This window comes from Etheostoma spectabile, chromosome 10 (genome assembly GCF_008692095.1).
Source record: "Etheostoma spectabile isolate EspeVRDwgs_2016 chromosome 10, UIUC_Espe_1.0, whole genome shotgun sequence".
Classification (NCBI taxonomy): Eukaryota; Metazoa; Chordata; class Actinopteri; order Perciformes; family Percidae; genus Etheostoma; species Etheostoma spectabile.
The window spans coordinates 17,267,864-17,288,463 of NC_045742.1; the positions used below are offsets into that span (position 1 = coordinate 17,267,864).

General features: G+C 41.4%; 4 pseudogenes; all 4 read right to left on the reverse strand.

Moving 5' to 3' along the window:
- The window catches only part of LOC116697341 (protocadherin gamma-A4-like), a 2,893-nt pseudogene extending 1,873 nt beyond the window's left edge, over window positions 1–1,020 (reverse strand).
- An 889-nt stretch (window positions 1,021–1,909) lies between these two features.
- LOC116697342 (protocadherin gamma-A12-like) lies at window positions 1,910–3,221 on the reverse strand (annotated as a pseudogene).
- A 9,782-nt stretch (window positions 3,222–13,003) lies between these two features.
- LOC116697343 (protocadherin gamma-A12-like) lies at window positions 13,004–14,373 on the reverse strand (annotated as a pseudogene).
- A 4,423-nt stretch (window positions 14,374–18,796) lies between these two features.
- On the reverse strand, window positions 18,797–20,027 carry LOC116696689 (protocadherin beta-18-like; annotated as a pseudogene).
- Window positions 20,028–20,600: the final 573 nt, after the last annotated feature.

Below are 20,600 nucleotides of genomic sequence, written 5' to 3' on the forward strand. Positions count from 1 at the left end.
ATTTCCCTCCTACTATAGCCCTGAACGGCGTTTTGTCGACAATCTGCATCGTGGGCCTAATTATAGACGGTAGCGACTTCCTTTAGAAGCCGATTCACTAATTCAAATGTTATTGTATTCTTTTAAACTGTGGGCATTATCGTTAATATCTGAACCATGCACACATGATGCGATGACAGCTTAAAGGGTTCTCTAAAACAAGATCCTGTTTTAAAACGCAAGATGATGCCTTTTTGGCCCAAAGACCCTATCTGTCAATCCTGTTGCACAATAAATCTCCCAGTACTGAGATTATGTAACAATACCGTTTGCCGTTACCGTCAGCATCAATGCGAGCCTTTCGGGCAGTCAGTTGCCACCTCAAGTCCATATCTTTCGCTATATTTCAAAAAACGTGAGCACGCGTTCATCTCCTCTGGGAACAAAGAAATAGGAAAACACTCCGGTGACGGTTTGCAGCGCTAGGTAAATACTCCCCAAAGAGGTGACCAGGCCGAGCACGGAAATGCTATGTGTCCCATTTCCTGCAACACCATGTCAAATCCAAAAAACTAATAGTTGTAAGAAAATCAAGCAGCAGATGCTTTTCAGCGACACCAAGTTGCAGTTCAATTGTAGAGGTGCGATGGTTGCTGCTTTCACCAACAGACAATACCGTATTGAGAAATGTACAGGCGTGTGTCGGTTAAACAAAAAAGGTACTCAAGGTATAAGACTAGTGGCCGCGCCACTGTGAGGCAAATCCTTCTGCATTACAAAGATGTGAATATTTGAGTACTTATGATGAGACGATGAAATACAAAATGCAGCAAAGTCCAGCTGCGAAGTCAGATCCAAAAATAAAAAATGACCAATACAACGTAGAGGGCAGTTTTCTCTGTAAATGTCAGCATGTGTTTACCTCCGTTAAAAGATTGTAATTGACAGCAGCAATTGTACGGGGACGTTGAAAGTTTGGGGCTGGTTGTCAGCCACCATGGATAGATCCACGTATATGTACTTGCGCCACAATGGAAACATTGCCGCCCAATATCAGATTCTAAGCGCGTACCACATTGCAAAAAATAAATTATGTGGAAGTTGTGCTTTTTTCTGAAAGGGATACACTGATAAAAGCACTGGATGCCCACCTGTTTCTTTAAAAGAAATTGTGCTTTCAACATCAGCTATAGTATCGAACCGGAGATATAGTGGATCTTTCTAAATGGATACTGGTATTGTCTGTAAATCTGATTCAGTATAAACTACTCTTTATCAATTTCACAATCACATATATAGGTAAAGGAAGAAGCAGTTTTCACCGCCAAAACCATGGTCTGCCAGAAGAGATTATCAGCAACCGACTGCATCGTCTTTGATCAATTTGCTTAGTAGTTAAAACACAACGCGGCTTCACAGTGAAAACTATCGAATGAAACGATCATATAAAAGCTAGATTGGCTAAGAAATGGATGGAAGCATAGAAACGTTCTTAAGAATATTGAAAAGTCAGCTAAGATGCCCAATGGATTTACAACAGGGGAAATCAAGTGCATAAGTGTAAATGTCTGGATAAGTATGACATAATCCTTTTATTTTAGGGTCATTCTTGGATAAGCAACTTGGAGGCCAAAACAAGTAGTGGATTTCAACCAAACAAGGATTTTGAGGAGAAAAAAAATATGTTAGTTTTCTTTTGTTGAAAGAACTAAACAATTAATTTTAAAGTATTAAAAGGAAATTCGGCCTTTAAAGACCCCACCACCAGTTAAGTAACTACTACTAAGAAGCTAATTGTGTTTCAGTATTTAAGGAAGTGATTATAAACATAGTTTGGTTGTTAAAAAACTCACACAAAGCAGGGGATTTGACCAGCGCGATGGTATAATATGCATGCGCTAACTCTAGAGGCTCCAAAGAATCCCAAACCTCAGCAAAGTCTGATGACTTTTTCAGAGTCTGGCCAGGCAGTGGTGTTGTCATTGTATGACGTCACGAACTTAAAGGCACTGGTTCTAGAACTGTTGTCAGGTAGGCGTCATAATTGTAAGCGCTGCGTAGTTCCTGTGCCGTCAACATCGCGTAATTAGGAGGGAGATAAGCGCTGGGGATGGCAACTGCTCCATCAAACAACAGTTGGGCTTTCTCCTGCGAACAAAACCTCACACCCAGGATGATGATGATGAAGGTCAGAAAAAAGTGGACACAGACACCAGCGCGATGATTAGATAAGAGGTCGTTTGGAGTTTCTATCGTCGTAGAAAATCTTTCAGTTCCGGCACCTCAGCCAGTTATCAGAAATACGTAAATACCTGGAACAGGTGGCGGTGAGAGAGGGCTGTCCGTTATCTTTCACGACACAATAAGGTCTGTTCATGCGTCTGACTCAGAAATGTCCGTGTGTCCTGATCTCTCGCTGTGGAGACCAATGGTAAAAAGTCCCGGATCGTGGATTGAATATATGATAGGACAGCCAGGCTTCGTGTTCCGGAGTCCGCGTCCAACGCTATCACTTTGGACACCAGAGAGCCTCCGTGTGAAGCTTTGGGGACCAGATCGGTCATGAAGGAGTGGTCTCAGGGCGGGGGACAGTATCGAGGAGAGTTGTAATTCACATCGATATGAAGACAAGACGGTCACGTTGCTGCTGAGCGGAGGAGGAACCGTTGTCTCTGGCCATCACGTGGACTTTAAAACTCCTGAAATGTATAATCAAACGGACCTCACAGCGTGGATCACCCCCGTGTCTCCGTTAACAGAAAGAGAGGAGGACACCGGGGCACCGTTCACCTCCACGGGTAACAGAGAATAAATCACTGTACCGTTTGTCTCCAGTCGGGGTCTAGAGCAGTAACGGACATAAAGTGGAGCCCGTTTGTTTATTTCAGTCACATATGCGCTGTACGACGTGTTCCTCAACACAGTGGGTGTCGTTGATGTCTGTCCAGATAACATGAACAGTGTTAGAGGAGACAGAGGTGGGAACCCTCGTCAGTGGCAGTGAGTAATGTTTGTAATAGACACTATTCACGGTTGAGTTGTCCTGTGGTCACCAGGAATAATAGTTTTTATAGAGGGACCAACTTAAAAGGGACGTTTTGCTGAATGGGCAGCGGACCTGTCTGTTATTCTCAGAGTCTCTGTCCTGCACGTTTAATGATGCCACACTCTGTACCAGGGGACACGTTCTCTGCATTGGGTTTAGTCAGAGATTTCATATAGATAACTGGAGCGTTGTCATTTACATCGTGATTTCAACTTACTTGAATACGATGAAAGCACATAACCATCTTACATCGTGCGCATTTCATATTTAGGAGTGACTCTCGAAATCACCTGTCCTTGACTTTTATTTCTCCAGTTTATAGTTCAGTGAGAAAACCTTTTAGCCCTTTCGATATGCGGCTAAACTATATGTCACCTCCCCAGTAATCCCTGTCTGCATCAGTAGCACTACACTAACGGATTACAGTATCAAGAGCAGAGTTTCACGGAGACTGGCTCTGTAAACGGCCTTCTCAAACATGGGGCGGTGGCTTATCCATTAGCGCCAACACAGTAAGTAGTATGTAGCAGTTCCTGATCTTTGGGATTGCCACCATCAACTGCATAATCATGAGGACATTGAAATCGTGTTTTCTCACGTCTAGATCTTTGTCCAACACAACTCCGCACGTTACTTAGACCCATCTGCATTCGTCTCGAACAGATTAAAACGAAGTGTTCATTCTTTTGCAAACTGTATTGTTTAACTGCTATTTGTCCAATGTCTGCGTCATGTGCTTCGTTGAACCCGATTAACGAGTCCTTTGACGGACTATTCTATTATTCCAGTTTAATGAATCCTTTGGGAGAAACGGCAGTGAATTGTCGTTACCATCCGTGGATGAGCATGTGAAATACGGTGCAGCCCAACGGGTTCTCAAGGATAATTCACAATTAGCATACATGAAAACCTTCTACCCTACAACAAGCTCTCTCTTGTCAATCCTTTCCTGATGATTTACATTCACGGGTTTTTTTAGATAACATCGCAGTATAGTGCGCATAGCTTTCTCGGTATCCGATACGGGCTTTGCGACATAAACAATTTCCCTACTTCAGCCGAGGTCCTTAGCAATATTTCCAACCATGGATCGGGTCTCATCTCCTCCGGAACAGATAGCTGATGTCGGCTGCAGTGTGATGTGGACAAGAGCCGGCAACGCCGCAGACAAGCTCAACAACACGCATTGTCTCTTGAGGGTCCCATTGTTTCTCCCGAAAGAAGAAGGACTCGGCGTAAAATTCCCGCTGTTGTGATAAATTAAAAAGCATATGGTGAAATTAAGACCACCGGCTCATACAACAATGGCAGCTCTGGTATTAATGCTTGAATTACTCCTTTGCAGTGGGTGGAGATATGGACGTCCTATATTGTGAATGGCAGCCGGACGCCGCCGTGAGTTTATTTGGAATAGTTACAAAAACAAACAACGACTAACCAGCATAAGTGCCCAGTGCTGCCCATGATCAACAACTGCGATAACAATCAGTGTTCAGACGCAAAGTGGAATGGTTGACTCTGTTGTGGTTTGTGTAAGGCGCATAAAGAGAAACTAGAGAAAACACATTCAAGCCCTATGGCGAGGTGTGACGGCGAGGAGTCGAGCCAAACCTTCCCTAAGTTTGACAATTGTCTGCTCTTAAAGTATAATAATGTGGACTGTCATTGAAACATAATTAGAATTGGGGTGTGACCTTTTCAAGTGTGGGGGTTGGGAAATTAGACGTAGACTAGACTTAGTTTTCTTAATCCCTTTGGGCATAACAACGTAAATAAACTGGCCTGGCATAAAGGGTGTTTCAATTTACAATATGAGGACTGCAAAATATTTATGATCCTGTTTTCACATATCTCAATATGAGGCTTTGTGGTTTTATTGTAATCAGTATGTAACAACAACGTACACAACTGCTCCCAAAGTTGGGATCGACTTAGAAATGCCATTGCACATCCCTAGAGCCAGATACCGCTGACACCACTTGCCATCTCGTTATTTTTTAACCAAGGACGCAGTTTGTCAAGATCATTATGTCCTTCGCATAGTTGCAAAACTGTTTTCTAAACGGTTTTCTCAGGACGTTTTTTAAAATGATATCAGATTAGTAAACCAAGGAATGTGCCTTTGGAAATTTGATAAACATGGTTGATGATAAGGGCAATGCGATTTACATTAAAGATGCCCCCTACTCAGATCAGCGTGGTATTCTGGTTTAATGGAGTGGAATGGAAAGTTTAAGTGACCCCAAACTTTTGACCTGTAGTATAACTATCACACAATAGTCTTGTGTTGATAGTTAGGCAGTCTCAGGGTAACAGAACGCGCAGTAAGCCTTATATTTGATTGAACAAAGCATTCCGATTTTTTCCACCAATTAAGAATATCTAAAAACAGATCAAAGCTCGATGTCAATTATACAGATACAACAGTTGCTTTAATGTGTAAAATTGTGGATTTAAGCGCACACGTTTGGTCAGTTTATTTCTAAAAGAACTACATATACCAATTCAGACTTGAAATAATGCAACTGATGAGATGAAAGCACAAAAAATGAACAAATGCAAATTATAAACGCAAAGGACCAAATGGCGTTCGCGGATTTTAAGTGAACATGGTTGATTTCTTTTGTTATTGCAAGGTGAAAAGAGGTGGTCATGACAAAACCCGGACAACATTTGGAAAAAATACAATGTCAATAGCTAAAAGCTAGCCACCCTTATAATATAATGGAACTACATGAGGTCCTAAATACACGTGAAATCATCACTGATATTTGTACAAAACAAATAAATTAGACCACTCAAATTATCACCAAATGGCTAAATTAATTCCTGTTTCCCTTCAATTGAAAAAAATCCAAAGTCAGATAATGTAAAGAAGCGGTAACAGTGGCGGGTTAGCTCAGTTGGTAAAACATATGGAACATATGTAGAGGTTAGTCGCAGTGACGCAATGGTTGCGGATTCGATCTCCGACCTGCAGCCCTTTGCTGCATATCATAACCCCCATCTCTCCCCTTCATGTTTCATTCTGTCCTGAAGAAATAAAGGGCTTGAATGCCCAAAACAGCATCTTAAAATAAAAAGATAAAGCGGTATTAAATCACAAATAACACACTCTAAGAAAAGTTGTTAAAGCAACAGCCTTTTACACAGCATGAATAGGAGCTTGTTATGCCAATAATAAAACTGCATTAGAAAAAAAGGCATCCGACTGCCGTGGTATTGATACAGTGCATGCAAGTTTACTTAAAGTGGCATAGCGACACACAACTGAAGGTCACCAATCAACGTTAAATGTTAGACAATATTAGTATGAGGCTACACTATGGAGGACGTCAATATGGTGGACAACACCTCAGAAAAGGTCTGATTGGACTTTCCTCAGAGTCTGGTCACAGGCAGTGTGTTGCACTGTATGCGTCACGAAACTTAATGTCCTGGTTCTAGAACTGTTGTCGGAGGCGTCATAATTGTAAGCGTCGAGTAAAGTTCCGGTACCGTCAACATTCGCGTACTTAGGAGGGAGATAGAGCTGGGGATGGCAACGCTGCCAAAGAAACAACGGTCTGGGCTGTTTCCTCGACACAAACCTCACACCAGGATGATGATGATGAAGGTCAGGAAAAAGGGGACACAGACACCAGCGCGATGATCAGATAGAGTCAGTGTGGAAGTTCTTCTCAGTCGTAAAAATATCCTTCAGTTCGGTTCACCTCAGCCAAGTTATCAGAAATAAGTAAGTACAGGAAAGTGGCGAGAGAGAGAGGGCTGTCGTTATCTTTCATGACACAATAAGGTCTGTTTCAGCTGTCAGACTCAGAAATGTGCCCGCGTGTCCTTGATCTCATCCGCATGTGGAGACCAATAGTGAAAATCCAGGGGATCAGTGGAATTGACTATTGTGATAGGCAGACAGGCGTTCTGTCGGAGTCCGCGTCACACGCTATCACTTTGGACACCAGAGAGCTGCCGTCGTGACAGCCTTTAGGGACCCAGCTCGGTCATGAAGGAGTGTCCCTCAGGGGCGGGGTACAGTATCTTGAGGAGAGGTTGTTCATTCACATACGATATGGAAGACACTGACGGGTCACGTTGCTGCGAGCGGAGGCAGACCGTGTCTCTGGCCATCACAGTGACCTTAAAACTCCTAACTGTTCATAATCAAACGCCCCCAGCGCTGGACATCCCCCAGTGTCTCCGTAACAGACAGATGGAGGACACCGGGGCACCAGTTACCTCACTGGGTAACAGAGAATTAAATCGTCACTGTAACGTGTTGGTCTTCAGTGGGGTCTCCAGCAGTAACGGAAACAACAAGTGGAGCCGTTTGTATTTTCAGTACATATGCGCGGTACCGACTGTGTCCGCAAACACAGGTGGTTGTCGGATGTCTGCTACAGAAAGCTGAACAGTTTTAGAGGAGGGACAGAGGTGGAGAGCCCTCGTCAGTGGCCAGTGATTGTAATGGTGTTAATCAGAACACTAGTTCCGGTCCAGCTGTACTGTCGTACCAGAGATAATAGTTTTTTAATAGAAGGGACAACTTAAAAGGGAGTTTTGTGAATGGAGCAGCGGACCTGTCGTTATTACTCAGAGCTCTGTTCCTGACACGTTAATGATGACCACCTCTGTACCAGGTGACACGTTCTCAGGTATGGGGTAGTCATGATGTTCAAATGATTTACAGGTGGGGTTGGTCGTTTAATATGAGAGTTATCAATATCACTTTGGGAATCTGAGGTGAGTCCCTATCCATCATTTGGCAATTCTACGCGCATTTCATATTATGGACTCTTCGCGAATCAAGCGTCTAGTTTGTATTTTCCTGTGTTGTGATTTTAAAGCAAATACTCTTACCCGTTTCCGAATACGAACCTTAATTCGTAAGTCACGTCGCCATTTGAGACTTCATCCTGCATTCAGTTGCGCCACTGTCTAACCAAAACAGTATTAGGGGAGCGTTTTTAAGGGACAGATGGCGTGATACACGGTCTGGCATAAACTGGGGCGTTATCAGAGCATCAAGGACAGTCACATGCGACAGTTGCAGTGCCAGTTTCTTGAGGGACTGCCTCCATCTGTGCATTGAGCATAATCTCAATTCATGCTTTCCTCGCGGTCTAATTTCCTTATTCAACACTAGCTCTGAAAAAGTTTACCCCCATCTGATTTGACTTGATTTCCAAACACATAAATAATTGTGTCTACTGCAATGCTAGCTTTGAACCCAGGCGTTTTGCCCAATATAATATATCGTGTGCCCCAAACACGGAAGCGAGATCCTTTCATAGCCAATCATTAATTTCTATCTATTATTTCATCTTGGTAAAAACAGGCGGATTATGGTTGAATTATCCTGTATTGTAGTGAAATCGGGAACTAGAGGTGCCTCTAAGATAAATCAAATGGTAAGGATACAAGATGCTTTTCACTCGAAAAAGCGCCTCATGTCGATTTATTTTAGCCAACAGACAAATCCACAGGTGTAAGATTATGTCACAGTTACTGTTCACGATTCAGCTCGCTGTCATGGGGCCTTTCAGAGAAGATAATTTCCCACGTTTAAGACGAGTTGCTTGGCTATATTGCCTATGATGAGATCCGGGTTCAATTTCCCTGGAAAGGAAAGATCACGTCTCCGTACCGATGGTGAACAGCTGAACAAAGAAAGCAAAAGCTGCACAGAGGCCGGCCGCTGAATACCATGTGTGCCATCCGAGACAAGATGGAAACTCAACAATGTCGAAAATGTGTGTTGATTCCCGTGCGAATACTGTGCCGTCCAGTATCAGGCCTAATAAGCAAACATCGACTATACTAGCAAACTGTGTCACTGAAGCATACGGCGACCATAGCACATCATGGGTACCATTTGACAAGAATGATCAAACCTAGAGGAACAAGAAGCAAGGAGTGTAGGTGTGTTTCCTCTGTTAGTGAACAGCGACACCCCTGAGTTAAATTCCAGTCTGCACATACAGATCAACACAATGTTTACACTTGATCGGTTTTCTTGTTAGTTTCACTATATTTCGCCACAAATCAATGCACGAAAAGAACAGCAAAAGGAATATTTAAGTCCGTTATTTGAGTGTTTTACTAAGATAAAATAAAAACACATTTTGCAACCAAACGATAATTGGCGTCCAAACTGAAAGTCTTGCTGGCGGGCCCAAACTATTAATACCTTGCTAAAAAGAAACACATTGCTTCAGGCCAAGTAGAATTTGATAGGCGAGGTACCACTGACAAAGTGAATGCACAAAAGTATAAGAAAATGAACAAAGCAGTAATCTTAGAGGGAGTATGAGGTGCAAGAGCATAGAGTTGTACATTGAGGGTTATAATACAAAAGTCTTAACAAAGCCCATATTATAACATGACGAAAACAAGGGCTATGACAACCTATTTACTAGAGACCTAAACTGAACAACTAACCTTAATGATAGGAGGATATGTTATACGTCTTAGGTAGCTTCCATGTCATGATGTACTAAGCTGTGCAAACATAACATGGGAAAGAAGCAAATAACTTAAATTAGTAATAAGTATTAGCTCCTTAGTAAGAAAACTGGCATGGCATGGCATCAGTCTTGAAAGCACTATGCACTGTATAAGGGCCGCAGTTGGATATATCCAGGTAGGCGGTGTGAGAAGCAGTTCGGTTTGTAAGTAATTCAAAAGGGGTTACCCCTGAATACAAAATAAAGAGCAATCGGATGTAAAAAAAAAAAAAAGCCAATGTGCATGCGAAACTTATCATTAGCTGGTGGGAGACCTGAGTATCATCCTCATTGAGGAGAACAATGATTGAAGGAGACTTGAGTGTATCTTTGATTGGATTCGGTTATATCTGCTGGCTGGCTTGTCTCAAACTAGTAAACTGAGGCATCCCGTTCTGTCTCTACTCGTTTTGGTGTGTGCTTCTGTGATGATTTTATTTGTTATGTTTCTTTTGTACAAAAACAATACATGTGTCTCTGATTCAAGTATTATGAACAGGATTTTACTGACGTATGCCTAACATTGTAAAAGTCTAAAGTTACATTGGTTAATCAGTATATGGTTTAAGTAAAGTGGTCTTTTCTCTTTCGAATTCCTTTCAGGTCACTATAACTGAAAAACAGGATTAAAACCTGTTATAGTTGAGACCAAGGGTATTTGTAGCAACAATCCCAGACAACAGTTATATGCTAAGTTATGTTGCTAAAAATAGCCATCTTAATAGTTATAAGCCTAGATGTGATTGCTTTACCAAATGTTTTTTAATCAAATATTCAACAAAACCAGCCGGTCATAATTCCATTAGATATTCACAAATCAGTACAAACATTTAAACATTATTATCAGCACTTTGATACTTCTTGTGGACAAAACGTGAAGCATGAGATGATGCGTGTTTCTACTGAAACAATGAATTTGTGAGAGTATTGTACTCTTGGTGTAATGTTGGGCATGTCACACTGGCAATACATGGGCTTGGTGGTAGACAGTACTGAACCCTATCTCCAACAACATCCGGACAAGGAAAACCTCCACAAGGTATACTGAAAGTGGCCCCGGATCACACAGGGGATAGCACATAGGTGCTATTATAAATGGAGGATCAGCAGCTAAACTAATATGTGTAGTGAAAAAATAGCACTGTGCAGAAGTGATGGCTAATCTTAATCAATCTTAGTAAAAACATGCTGGATATTACAACAGATTTGATTCACAGAGACCATTTCCAAATCTGCCAAGAAAACTCAAGAGGTAGATCTACATAACAGCAAACTAAGTTCAAAATGCAAAAAGAAATATGTTACTTTAAACACCATTCATGACCACCACACAACACCCCTGTTCATAAACTTTATTTTCTAGCATGTATTATGATCATTATAATGTTATTATCTTTATTTTAGTATTTATTATTTACTTTACGGATGTTGACTAAAATAACGGTACAACGGTTCAATTGTTAAGATTAATGTTAGTATTCCATATATGTCTAAAGCAAAGGGATACCCCCAACCCTTACTGATTGTAAGCCTTCACAATAATACTAGACCCCTATTGCCATTAATGGACCACTCATTTGTTTGTTGTGTTTTTCTGAACAGAAAAAAAAGCATATTTAAGGCTGGATACAAAAAAATAGCAGTTAATGCTTCTTAAACATAAGACTACAGATCTTTTCCTCAATCCAAAACAAAAAATTCCAAATTAATTTCTTCATCTGAAACCACAAATAACATTTTTCATACAAAAACGCATCCCTGTGTCAAACGACCCCTAAAAGAATCATTAACATAATTGGTATCACTTTACCTTGACAGTATCGACATAACTATGTGTGACACTGTCATGAAAGCTAAACAAGTCATAAACGTGTATGACTTCTGGCATTAAAGTGTCTTTTGGTTTTTGAAAGGACAAGTTGACACTGTAGGGGTTGTCTTGATTTTACAACTTACATTACAAAGTGACAAGTACCAGAAGGGTCTTGGTCATTAAATTTTTGGGATGTGTGTGTAATGACAACTTGACATTAAACGGATTACATTACCAGAAGATGTATTTGTCATGACGACTTACATTAAATTTCTTTGGACTGTCATATGAGTGTCATGACGCCAGTATTGTGAAAATATTGTCACACATCTAGATGCCAAAGAAGATTAGAATGGTCTCTAAACTGCACATCTAATGATAATTATATTATTATGTCAACATGGCATGAATACAAAAAGAGGTCGATTTTCTGTTCAAGACAAATTGACAGGACAATGACAACCTCTGGTAATATCATCCTGTTTAGTGGTCAAGGTCATAATAAGGACACTTAATAACCTTTATGTCAAGTTATTATGACAAAAATACATTTCTGATATGTCATCCTGGTTATGTCAACTTGTCATGACCATGGACAATGTCTGGTAATGTCACTGTATTAATTCAACTTGATTAATATCAACTTGTAAAAATCAAGACAATGTAATGTCAACTTGTCATGACCAGGCATTTCTGGGGATTCACTTTGATTAATATCAAGTTGTCAAATAAGGACAGCCAACAAGAATGTCAACTTGCCATGACAAAAATGAAGACACTTGATGACATAAGTCATAAAAGTCTCAGAGTTGCTCTAAGGTTTACACACATTCATGACAGTGTCATCTCATAGTTATAACAGTGTCTATCAGACTATGTCATACTGTAAAGTAAAGTGTTACCAATTTATCTTATACGTCTGAAAAAAAAGATCCACTCGGAGATCCATTTGACTCTCCACATACATCAGCAAAGTCAGAAAGACTTCTCCTCAGAGTCTAAATGTGTCACTAACATGCATGTTGGTCCAGCTTGTATTTCTAAAAAGAACTGCATACACAAATTCAAAATTGAATACTGCTACTTTAAACATGATGGGAAGAAAGAAACAAATAAAGGTCCCAAAAGCAAGGATTAAAAAACATGACCAATTGCCGTACAGATATGAAGTAACAGGATTTGGGATAGAGCTGTAAAAAGAGGTTGTCATGATAAAACCCGGGCTCATTTGGTTGAAAATACAATGACTGAGCTAAAATGTAGCCACTGATATATTAAATGATGAAAGGTCCCATTACATGCTGAAATAAGTCAGTTGATCTATGTCTCAAACAAATAAAATAGCACTCAAACAGAAAGAAAATGCAATCCAGATAATGTAAATGAGCGGTACTGAATCAAAATTAAGCAGTAGAATGAATGGGTAAAAAAAAAAGCCTGTTCCAAATCATGATATGCGATTGGTATGCAAAATAATTAACACGCATAGAAAAAGGAACCAACAGATCGTCGGCTTGCATGCATGCAAGTTTCTTGATCGGCAGGCGGACACCACTGAAGCTCACAATCAACGTTAAAAAGAGATACAACAAAAGAGTATGAGGCCTACCTCTGAGACTCATCTGCGGACCAAAACACATACAAAGTCTGATGGACTTTTCCTCAGAGTATGTCAGCAGGCAGTGGTGTGTCATTGTATGACGTCACGAACTTAAAGTACATGGTCTAGAACATGTTGTCAGGTAGGCGTCATAATTGTAAGGCTGCGTAAAGTTCCTGTGCGTCAACATCTGCGTAATTAGGAGGGAGATAAGCGCTGGGGATGGCAACTGCCTCCATCAAACAACAGTCTGGGCTTTCTCGCGGACAAAACCTCACACCCAGGTGGATGATGATGAAGGTCAGAAAAAAAGGTGGACACAGACACCGGCGATGATCAGATAAGAGGTCAGTTTGGAGTTTTCTCATCGTAAGAAAATATCCTTCAGTTCCGGCCACCTCAGCCAAGTTATCAGAAAAAGTAAATACTATGGAACAGGTGGCGGAGAGAGAGGGCTGTCCGTATCGTTTCAATGACACAATAAGGTTCTGTTCTGCTGTCGACTCAGAAATGTCCCGCTGTGTCCTGATCTCTCCGCTGTGGAGACCAATGTGAAAAGTCCCGGTCAGTGGATTGACTATATGATAGGGACCGCCAGGCGTTCTGTCCGGAGTCCGCGACACGCTATCACTTTGGACACCAGAGAGCCTCCGTGTGCAGCTTTGGGGACCAGCTCGGTCTGAAGAGTGTCCCTCCAGGGCGGGGTACAGTATCTGAGGAGAGTTGTCATTCACATCCGATATGAAGAACACTGACGGTCACGTTGCTGTGAGCGGAGGGAACCGTTGCTCTGGCCATCACGTGGACTTTAAAACTCCTGAACTGTTCATAATCAAACGATCTCACAGCGTGGATCACCCCATGTCTCCGTTAAAGACAGATAGGAGGACACCGGGGCAACTTTCACCTCACCGGGTAACCGAGAATAAATCCCTGTACCGTTTTGTCTCAGTCGGGGTCTCGAGCAGTAACGGAACATAAGTGGAGCCCGGTTGTTATTTAGTCAAATATGCGCTGTACGATCGTGCCCAACACAGGTGGTTGTCGTTGATGTCAGTACAGATAATGAACAGTTTTAGAGGAGGACAGAGGTGGAGAGCCCTCGTCAGTGGCAGTGATTGTAATGTTGTAATCAGACACTAGTTCCCGGTCCAGTTGTCTTGTGGTCACCAGAGAATAATGTTTTATTAGAAGGGACCAACTTAAAAGGGACGTTTTGCTGAATGGAGCAGAGGACCTGTCTGTATTCTCAGAGTCTCTGTCCTGCACGTTAATGATGCCCACCTCTGTACCAGGTGACACGTTCTCAGGTATGGGGTTAGTCAGGATTTCAGATACTATAAACTGGAGCATTATCATTCATATCAGTAGCCTTATTATTACTTTTGGCATATGATATTAGCCCTAAACCATCTTTAGCTTCCACTCTCATTTCAAAAGAACTACTTTCTTCCGAAGTCAATCACTCCAGTTACTCTAATGTTCTCCTGTTTAGGATCAATAGAAAATACATGATCGTCTCAGACACATGGTTAATCGTAAAACACATCTCCATATGCACTCCTTCATTGCGTCCGTTAGCATCGTCACTGTGACACAACCGTATCTACAGGAGAGTCTCAGGCAGACTGGCTTTATAAACGGCCTGGCAAACAATGGGGCGTTATCATAGCATCAGTACAAGTGAGTGTATGACTAACAGTACTGATATCTGAGGGGAGCCTCCACTCTAAAGCCGTGAAGAGCAAATTAATCTCACTTGCTTCTCTCGATCCGTTTGTTATCTAGTACGAGTTCAACTGTTGCTGTCCACAGCGAGAATAAAGTTGTCGTTCTTTTGTAGCTGTACCTTTGAACACCATTTGACATATCTGCGTCATGGGCCTCCCTCGATAGAGAACGGTTACCCTTTTCAGCTGACTCATTATTCCATTTCGGTCAATTGTTTTTTGAATTTTGCGGAGTATCGTTACATCTTGAATATGAATAAACTAGTCGATGAGCTCCAGAGGATTTTCTAACACTAGACTACTTCACAACACACGAGGGTTTCTTGCCACAAAGGCTTTCTCTGTCCATTCTCTCCGATGGACCAAATCTCCAGTCCTCCAGATTAATATCACAGTACCGTTTACGAGTCCCTCAAATCAACACGGGCCTTTCGGGAAGATAAGGGTCCTCACATCAAGACCGAAGCTTTGCTAGATTTCCATAAACAGAGTCGCGTTTTCAGTTCCATCTGAGAGAAGTAACTCAGGTTCCATTAACGAGGGTGCAGCGTATTACGATAAAGAGAAGCAAAGCAAAGCTAGACGAAGCGTATGAACATCCTTTGTACTCCCATCCTGACCTAAGGCAGTCCTCAGCTTGAACCACTTCTACTTTACACCAGTGCGAAAAAATAAAAACTGGCCAAAATCACTAAATAATCCAACACTTCACGGCAATCAACACGACACAATATGTTTGGAAATGTAACAGTTTCTCTGGAAAATCTGCAGCTCACATCTATATAGTAGTGGGTGGAGTGGTGAGAGTCTGTTATCTGCCAGCCAACAGCGACACCATGAGTTACTTTTTATTTTCACATTAGTATGTTAAAATATATTCCTCACTGCGTCTCAAACCACAATACAATAACGTTAACTCGCGTTTTAATGAATTGCGCATGTGTGGTAAATCTATAATCTTCTTAAAAGACACAAAATATTAGGTTGACCTTTCTTAAGGTTGTTATTGAAGTAGGCTATAGATACGGAGTGTATTATTTTGAGTACTCCAGGCATGCAAAATGGTCCAGCTTTGAGTTTGGGAGCTCTGGCATCATACACTAGATCAGCTGTCAAACACGTGGGGGTTACTTTTTATTGCAGCATGAAATGTGATAAGCAGATCAGTAACGTTGTTAAAATGAGCTTTTTCCAGCTTCATCTTCTGGCTAAAGTTAAGCCTTTCCCAAGCAGGCACGACATAGAAAAGGCCATTCATGCTTTTATTAGTTCAAGGTTGGACTTCTGCTATGCTCTCTATGTTAGTCTGAATCAGACCTCCATCTCACGCCTTCAACTTGTTTAAAATGCTGCTGCTTGCTTTTTAACAAATACATCTAGACGTGCACACATCACTCACGTTCTCTACACCCTGCATTGGCTCCCGGTGCGTTTTAGAATAGATTCTAAGATTTTATTGTTTGTTTTTAAGGCCTTAAATGGTCTCGCCCCAGAGTATATGTCTGAAACTGTAACTTTGCGGGAGCATAACCGGTCTTTGCGGTCTTCAAATCAGTTGGTTTTAGAAGTCCCAAGGTCCAGGTATAAACGGTGGAGGGGGGGGGGGGCTTTTGGAGTTGCTGCCCCGAGACTCTGGAACAAGTTACCCCCCGATTTTCGCACTGTTACTGATGTAGTTTTTTTAGTTCCAAACTCAAAACATATCTGTTTAATCTGTCTTTAAAACGTACCAGTGGTGTGACAATTTAATTATTTTGTTTCTTTGTAAACCTTTCTGATTTTACTGTTTTCTAGGTTCACTCTTTCTGTTGTACGATGTCATTTTACTCATTCTGATGTTAGGCACTTTGGATACCTGCTGGTTGCTGTAAAGTGCTATACAAATAAATGTTGAATGAATGATTGATAAACAAGTACTAGAGTTTGATCCTCCGTAAGAAAGGGCAAGATAAACGTTCAGTATACAACACTGTAACATAGCAACGTAAAATAAAGCTATGGTTGGTCGCTCCATGTAAAGAATAGGAACTGGTGAAATCACGTAAATTACAGAAATGCAATGTCTTATATTACAACATTATTTAATTACATTTAAGCTTATTATTGTGATTGATTGATTGATTGATTGATTTATGATTCAAACAACATGGCTGAGGAGATAAATACTATCCAGCTGCGGATGTGAGCAAGATCTTGAGAAGTGTTTCAGCACCCCGGACAGATCCCTTAAGATTTGACAGGGCCGATTGGAAAAGATATTGAACGTTGTTTTGGTTTTGGCCAGTGTTGTGAAACTGTATTAAAGTGGGTTTGTAATAGTTTAAAAAAAAAAACAGTGAGCAACAAATATTCGTACACCTAACCAGTTAGCCAACTTCCTCTAAACTGAATAACATTTATGAGCTATAATTCCTATAATCTGCTAATAACTGACAGTTGCAGACACTAAAATGTTTTACAACAAACAATGTGAAAGACCCATGACAACCTGCGCAAAATGCTTGATTAAAAATAATCCTGTGACAACATTACTCATAACTACATTCTGTTGGTATAATATTATTGTAACCATTAGTTTTTACAAAAGGCCAGTATTTTCTGCTGGCAAAGATATAGTTAAAATAACTCTATGGTGGCGAATGATTGTTTTAATCTGAATAGTGAATTAGTCCCAAGTAACATAATTCACAAACAGTAACTTTATAAAAACAACAAAATGAATTATATGTTACAACTATGTCGTTAATAAATAAAAGTCAATGTGTGGCTTTCTGAGAGAGGACCTGAACATATCCTGGTGTGGTAAAGAACGGAAAAACACTTCTCACAAACAGACACAAAGAGAAGTGTCATGGTCAAGGAAAACAAAACAAAATGGATGTAATTATTTTCTGACGTAATTTACGAAGTAAACGGATAACAAACTTCTATCATGCAAAGAAATATGCTTTAACAACCACAACAATAAGTTTGGAGGTATAAACACATGGTGGCAGACAGACGTTAAAAACTCAACAGACCACTCAATATCGCATTGTGAGCAGTGAAGTACGTTGAACGGTTCCTACCTCTACAGACGGCTCTAAATCTCCAAAGACCTCAGAAAAGTCTGATGGACTTTTCCTCAGAGTCTGGTCTGCGGGCAGTGTGTTGTCATTGTATGACGTCACAAACTTAAAGTCACTGGTTCTAGAACCTGTTGTCAGGTAGGCGTCATAATTGTAAGCGCTGCGTAAAGTTCCTGTGCCGTCAACATCTGCGTAATTAGGAGGGAGATAAGCGCTGGGGGATGGCAACTGCTCCATCAAACAACAGTCTGGGCTTTCTCCTGCGACAAAACCCTCACACCAGGATGATGATGATGAAGGTCAGGAAAAAGGTGGACACAGACACCAGCGCGGATGAAGATAAGAGGTCAGTTTGGAGTTCTTCTCGTCGAAGAAATATCCTTCAGTTCCGGCACCTCAGCCAAGTTATCAGAAATAAGTAAATACATGGAACAGGGTGGCGGAGAGAGGGGGCTGTCCGTTATCTTTCACTGACACAATAAGGTTCTGTTTCATGCTGTCGAACAGAAATGTCCCGCTGGTCTCTGATCTTCGCTGTGGAGACCAATAGTGAAAAGTCCGGTCAGTGGACTTGACTATATGATAGGACAGCCAGGCGTTCTGTCCGGAGTCCGCGGTCACCGCTATCACTTTGGACACCAGAGAGCCTCCGTGTGCAGCTTTGGGGACCAGCTCGGTCATGAAGGAGTGTCCCTCCGGGGCGGGTACAGTATCTGAGGAGAGTTGCTTCACATCGATATGAAGACACTGACGGTCACGTTTGCTGGGCGGAGGAGAACCGTTGTCTCTGGCCAACGTGGACTTTAAAAACTCCTGAACTGTTCATAATCAAACGACCTCACAGCGTGGATCACCCCGTGTCTCCGTAAAGAAGATAGGAGGACACCGGGGCAACCGTTCAATCACGGGTAACAGAGAATAATCACTGTACCGTTTTGTCTCAGTCGGGTCTCGAGCAGTAACGGAACATAAGGGGAGCCAGGTTTGTATTTTCAGTCACATATGCGCTGTACGACTGTTCCTCAAACACAGGTGGTTGTCGTTGAGTCTGTACAGATAACTGAACAGTTTTAGAGGAGGACAGAGGTGGAGAGCCCTCGTCAGTGGCAGTGATTGTAATGTTGTAATCAGACACTAGTTCACGGTCCAGTTGTCCTGTGGTCACCAGAGATAATATGTTTTTATAGAAGGGACCAACTTAAAAGGGACGTTTTGCTGAATGGAGCAGCGGACCTGTCTGTTATTCTCAGAGTCTCTGTCCTGCACGTTAATGATGCCCACCTCTGTACCAGGTGACACGTCCTCAGGTATGGGGTTAGTCAGGGATTTCAGAAATATAACTGGAGCGTTATCATTTACATCTGAAACATCTATTAAAACTTGTGCGTAAGAGGCAAGCCCTAAACCATCTTTAGCTTCCACTCTCATTTCAAAAGAACTCCTTTCTTCGAAGTCAATCACTCCGGTTACTCTAATTTCTCCTGTTTTAGGATCAATAGAAAATACATTTGCATCGTCATCAGACACATGGCTTAAATCGTAAGTCACATCTCCATTCACTCCTTCGTCTGCGTCAGTAGCACTAACATTAATCACTATTGTATCTGGAGGAGAGTTCTCAGGCAGACTGGCTTTATAAACGGCCTGGCTAAACACTGGGGCGTTATCATTAGCATCCAGTACAGTGACGTGTATGACTACAGTACCTGATCTCTGAGGGGAGCCACCATCTAAAGCCGTGAGAAGCAAGTTAATCTCACTTTGCTTCTCTCGATCCAGTTTGTTATCTAGTACGAGTTCAACCTTGTTGCTGTCAACAGCGAGAATAAAGTTGTCGTTCTTTTGTAGGCTGTACTTTTGAACACCATTTTGACCTATATCTGCGTCATGGGCCTCCTCGATAGAGAAGCGGTTACCCTTGTCGGCTGACTCGCTGATTTCCATTTTATCAATTGTTTTTTGAATTGGCGAGGTGTCGTTTACATCTTGAATATGAAGACTTAGTCGATGAAGCTCCAGAGGATTTTCAACACTATTACTCTACTTTCAACACACGCGGGTTTCTTGCCACAAGGCTTCTCTGTCCATTCCTCCGATGTGACCAAATCTCCAGTCCTACGATTAATATGACAGTACCGTTTACGAGTCCCCTCAAAATCAACAGGGCCTTTGGGAAGATAAGGTCCTCACCTCAAGACCGAGATCTTTGGCTGATTTCCAATAACAGAGTCGCGTTTCATCTCCTTCTGAATAGAATAACTCAGGGTCTCCATTAACGAGGTGCAGCGTTACAATAAAGGAAGCAAAGCAGAAGATCAGACGAAGCGACGAAAATCCTTTGTCTCCATCCTGACTCAAAAATGTATCCTTAGCTTGTACACTTCTACTTACAGTGCGAAAAAAATAAACTGTCCAAAACACCAAATATGTTAGCACTTCACAGCAAAGCATAAAAAACAATACGTTCGGAAATGTAACCGTTTCTCTGGAAAATCTGCAGCAGATATCTATGTAGTAGGGGTTGAGTGGTGAGAGTCTGTTATCTGCCAGCAACAGCGACACCATAAGTCATTTTTATATCTTCACATAGTATAAGTAAAAAATATCCTACGGAATCTCAAACCACAATAATGTGATATTACTCGCTTAAATGAAAGCAGTTATAAAGAATCTCTCTGACTTAACTTCCAAGAGAAATTCAGAAAAAACTTGTATTGCATTAGACATTCAAAAAACAATAACGTTTTTGTGGCATTAAACTAACTGGCGCTCCAAATCAAGACATGAGCACAGGAAATCAAGCCAAATACCAATAACCTGAAATTGCATTGCATACAATTTATTTGTTATTGCCATTATCA